Raw genomic sequence first — 6,000 nt, forward strand, 5'->3', positions numbered from 1 at the left:
CTATCATCTTAGATCGGGGCAGCAGGTTCCTCAACTTATTTTGGTCTAGTCTCTGGTCGATGCTAGACACCAGACTCACTAAGTCCATAACCTTCCATTGCCAAACTGATGGCTAGACAGAGGTTGTCAACAGTATGATCATACACATTCTGCGCATGTACAACTCAAAGCATCAACACACATTAGATGAGAGCCTCCCCTATGTTCAACACAGCTATTACCGAGCTTTGCAGAAGTTGACTGGCCACAATCCGTTTTAGGTGGGCTTGGGATTCCAATCACTATGTCCCATTGATGTGGCAATGCCATTTGCAGCTACTGAAGAAGATTCAGCTCATGTCCAGTCTGAAACAAATAATGAAAATAAATTCATTAGGCACATCCAACATATCCGCCAGCAGGTCCACGACATTCTAGAGAAATCAAATTCCAAGTACAAGCAGTAACATGATCAACATCGGGTGCCACACAAGTTTCAGGTGGGTGAGAAAGTATGGCTACATTTGCAGAAGAAATGCCTTACTCGAGCCTATTAGAAACTTATACCACTCTGATATGGTCCGTACACCATTACCAAGGCTGTGGTAGATAATGCATTTGAGTTTAGCTTTCCCCCATTCCTTGGCCTGCACCCAGTGTTCAATGTGGATCGCCTTCGGCCATACTTCCCACCATTACTAGACACATCCGATGTTTAAAAACCACTCACACCAACAGAGTTAAATCTAGATTGCATGGAAAAAGTGTAATTGATTAGATCGTGGACACATATATCAAGCACACTCACCAGCAGAATATCCAACTGTATCGAGTTGTCAAAATAGGCCAACTCCTTCACCAGGGCAAGTGGTTCACCAGGGACCAAGTTCAGCAAAAGTTTCCTCATCTCATGGAGGAGCTCAACGCAATGGGGACCATTGATTCATAAGGGGGGAGGAATGATCCAGGTGGATATTGCTGGCCACCTGCCAATTCACTTGGACCCCCACCATAGTTTCTTTTAGTTTTTTAGTTTCCTTAATTATAGCATAATTTACTATTTTTAGCAGTTTTTCGAGTCCTAAAATTCTGGAGCCATTTTGAGGCCCTAAACGACGTTTTTTGGGAAAACTGAGAGAAACATAGGTCCATGGATGAATATTTCTCTTCCCAAATTTGTATTCCCTAGATAGATATTTCTAGTGAGGTTTTGTGTGTGTCAAACAGTGATCGTATGCCAAAGTTACGACCTCGGGAAGTTGATGTACCAATTTACCCAAAATGGGGCCCATAGTTTGGTGCTTCATCTCCTAGAGTTAGGTTTTTGGATGCTTAGGGTTTTCCATTATTTCTCAACAATAAATAGGGATGCTAGACTCATTGTAAGACAATTCAGAGGCATGTATCCACCACATATCTTCTCAGAGATAAGCTACCATCGCCCTAGCTAGTTTATTTCCATTTTTTTTTATAAGCATATTTCAATATTTTACAGTAATGAAATGAAGTATTATTTCTATTGCATCTCTATATGTATGATTATATCTGTAATTTGTTGCGTTCATGTTTAAATTCAGATCAAGTGGTGATGTTGATAAGTGATTTCTAGATTAAAACACGCATGATCTTTTCCCTACTTAGTGAAATTGTCTAAACTTTTGAGAAAACAATTTTCACCATATTTATAGACCATAATGATGATGATGTTATTAACAGTTATAATAATAATAGTAGGATTAATTCTTTTGTTAGTAACAAAAATAATAGTGCTATTAAAAATAAGATTATTGATAATATTGTAAATAATAAGGAGGGAGTAAATAATTATTGTTCTAGGAATAGGATAATAATTAACAATAATAAGAAGTTAAAAATGCTTGACTTACATTTGAATAATTACTCTAAATCTAGGAAGATTCATATAAATGATATTAATCCTCGCCCTTCCTCTCATATTAATAATAAATTTATCAATTTATCTGGTTTCCCTTTTCCCCTCCTATTTTTAAAGTTTTAAGCAAAGGTCTAAACTTTGCCTTGGCCCCTAAGAAAACCCCTGTGGATGACATTATTTGTGACATAGAGTTTGGGATTTGTGGTTTACCTGATATAATTAAGAACACTATTAGGCAAGATTGTGCTATCATCCTTAGGAAGGCTAGGCCTTCCAAGAGCAACCTTAGCAGGGATGAATTCGAAGCCCTAAACTCCTTAAATCAGAACAAAGATATTGTTGTTCTGAAAGATGACAAAGGTGGGGCTAGTATTATTCTTAATAGGGAAGACTACCACAATAAAATGTTAGATCATCTTCATAATAATGGAAGTTATAAGAAACTTCCCAAAAACCTGTTGAAGAAGATCTCCAGGATTGTGGCCCTTGCCATTAAATCTAGTAACTTAGTGAATCCCTTGCACCATAAACTCGTTGAGAGAAATCTGATCACCCCTAGAATCTATGGGCTCCCTAAAATTAATAAGGAAGGAGCCCTCCTTAGGCCCATTGTCAATACCATTGGAGGTACGAACAATCTTCTTGCTAAGTTCCTTGCCTTGAAGCTTAAACCCTTAGTTAGTCATATAGGGTCCTTCGTTAAAGACTCAGCTTCCTTTATTGAGGAGCTCAAGGATATCAAGCTAGACTCTTGAGACATTCTTTTCAGTTTTGATGTTGTCTCCCTCTACACTTGCATCCTTATAAATGAGGCCATGGAAGTGATCAACCATCTAACTAATCCTGATATTGCTCAGTTAGTTGAGATCTGCCTCACTTCGACCTTTTTCAGTTTTGAAGGAGAGTTCTTTGAGCAAACCTATGGAGTTGCCATGGGCTCACCCCTATCCCATATTGTTGCAAAATATTTTTATGGAGGATTTTGAATCTAAGGCTCTGAACTCAGCCTGAATCCTACCCAAGCTTCAGAAGAGATATGTGGATGACGCTAATGTCATCTAGTCTCACAACCAAGAAGAGTTAGATCACTTCTTCGATCATCTCAATAATCAATCCTCGACCATCAAGTTCACTAAGGAACAATTAGTCGATGGTTGCCTCCCGTTCCTTGATATTCTTATCTCTAAGAATAAGGATGTTTCCCTCTCTTACCGAGTGTTTCGCAAGAAAACTCATACAGAGTAGTATCTTCATGCTAGTTCCCATCATTTACCTGCCCAGAATTTGGGGGTTCTCAACACCCTGGTGACTCATGCCTTAAGGATATGTGATGAAAGGAGCTTCGAGGAGGAGAAGTCCCATCTCCTTAATGTCTTTGTTGAAAATGGTTATAGCAGACATTTGGGACAAAAGGCTTCCCTCAAAGCAACTAAGAATTCATTATCCAGAAGAGAACCTATGGAATGGATTCCTGGTGTACATTTTCCGTATGTTCAAGGGACCACGGATAGGATTGCTAGGATTCTTAATAAGCATAATGTTCCTGCAACCTTTAGTCCTCTTAACACCATTTGTAAATCCCTCAGATCTGTGAAGGATGCTATTGACCCCAAGGACATGAAAGGTGTTTATATTATTGCTTGTTCATGTGGGAGCCCCTATATCGATGAGACTGGTCTCTCCATTAACCAAAGGATTAGTGAGCACACATCTGACCTCAAGCATATGAGAACTAAGTCTTCCACTTTAGCAGAGCATGTGGAGAAAACCAATCACCGTGTCTAAATCAAAGAAGCTAGTGTGATTGCTAGAGTGTCGCAATTCCATCACCGGAAATTTAGGAAAGACCTTGAGATTGAAAAAAGACCGAACAATCTCAATAGAGAGGATGGCTGGAAGATCAATAGTTGCTCGGTCATAGGCCTCTCCTCCTAATCATTTTCTCCCTTAAGTTTGTTGTTTTTGTTGTTGTTTTTTTCTTTTTCCTTTCTTTTTGAATTCTCTAATATCTATATATTCAAGCTCTTTGACTCTTAAAATAAAAATTAATATTTTATCTTTTATTTTTTATTTTATTTTATATTTTTTATTTTTTATTTATTTAATTAATTTTTTATTTATTTATTTTAATTTAATTTAGTTTATAATTTATTTAAAACTAATATACTAATTTTTACCCTTAATAAACTATTAATTAATATTGTAATTCTCTAATATTTTTATACCAGGATACTCTTTGACTATGAATATGAAACTAATTTATTTATTTTAATATATATTTATAATTATATGTCCTTTTAGCTTATATTTTAAATGCAATTAACTATTTATAGATTATTCTATTTTTAACTTATACAACTAACTAATATTTACATAACATCTTTGATAAATAATTTATTTATTTATTTACTTAGTTTAGATTAAGATTTAAATCTCCCTTTAACTGATATTTTATTTAAAATATAGTTAACTATTATCTATTTTTAATTACTCGATTATTTTATGGTTATAGTATATTAACTCACTTATTTTAATATATATTTATAAAATTGTCCATTTATGTTTATTTTAATAAGAAAATTAATAAGAGAATTAATTGATTTGAATAAATTTTGTTTATACCCTTCTTGGTCAAACTAGCCATTTTCCAGTCAAATCTAGTTGTCATTATTCTAGCCGTTACTTGGATATTCTACCTGATCTATTTATAATGCATAGCAGGATCTGCTCGTTCAACTTGTCTTGACGATGAACCACACTAGTTGGTTCGAAATGCATCGACAAAAAGATCTCTATGTGATTTTCGCCGAAGATTCATCTCAAAATTGATATGGATCATAGAAGCCTAAATTCAATAATTGAATCCCTGTACGGAGGAGCCACTGCAACTAAGGTTCATCGTTTTGAATGGGCATGCTTGCAGGTTTCTAAGTTGAAGGCAGATCTAGCATTTCTTAAAAGGTGCAGAGATTCCACCACTATTCTGGTTTTTGCTCGGATTAACCATCGTCTCCACACTCCTTAGAGCCATCAAGTCTTCTTGAAGGCTAGCGTAGCATTATTGAGGTCTGAGATTAACAGGATTTGAAAAACCCTAGATCAGCTATCTAGGAATCTATTTGATTTGCATTTGGAGCTTTCTGGCGCATTTTCAGCCTCCCTATGGGTGATGGTTGATGCCTGTTCAACTCTAAAATGCCTGCACATGGAAGATCAATGGAGGCAGAGATTGGCTTCTAAATTTGAGTGGTTGGCTCTGGAATCTACCTCTTTCAGCAACCCAGGCTCTTCAGCTGACTATGTCTCCCATGGTCAGCTTTCTGCTGATCAAAGGACTGTGTTGCAAAGCTGGGTTCTTCATAATGGCCACGAAAACTTGCCCGTGGATCTTTGTAATTCAAATTGGGTAGCTTGCGCACATCCGTTTCCTATAACAATCGACTCTGCCCTTGATTCTTCCAACTCAACCAGCCCCTCTAACTGCATGGGTGATAACATTGATCCGTTAATGCAGTCTAGTCATCCCTCTTCAGGTTCCGGAAGCCTGGATTCGTTGACTAGGGCAGAGGTGTCTCTGAACGTTGATCCCCAGGTCCCCTCCGCCAAAACAGACAACCAGGTGGTCTATCATAAACTGTATCTGATTTCCTGCAAGCCCTATCAAGATAATAGCTCCTGCGTAGGTAAGGTTGGCTCTTCCATTGACCTCTCAGGTATGTTCGATGGTTTGGTTAATAAGCATAATGATTTTGTTTTAAGTGAGGTGGAACACAGTTTGAATTATAATGAAAATAATGTTAAATTTAATACTATTAGTAATAACAATTATGATAATAATATTATAAATTATAATAGTGACGATATTTGCAATAGTTTTAACAATTTTGATTATAATAATATTATTATAAATAATAATAATAATAATAATATTTGCAATATTAATAATAATAATAATGATGATGATGATGTTATTAATAGTTATAATAATAATAGCAGGATTAATTCTTTTGTTAGTAACAAGACTAATAGTGCTATTAAAAATAAGATTATTGATAATATTGTAAATAATAAGGAGGGGGTAAATAATTATTGTGCTAGGAATAGGAGAATAATTAACAATAATAAGA

The sequence above is a fragment of the Pinus tabuliformis genome, chromosome 4_2 (genome assembly GCF_031772625.1).
Source record: "Pinus tabuliformis cultivar Carrire ecotype Pingquan chromosome 4_2, CPIR1, whole genome shotgun sequence".
NCBI lineage: Eukaryota > Viridiplantae > Streptophyta > Pinopsida > Pinales > Pinaceae > Pinus > Pinus tabuliformis.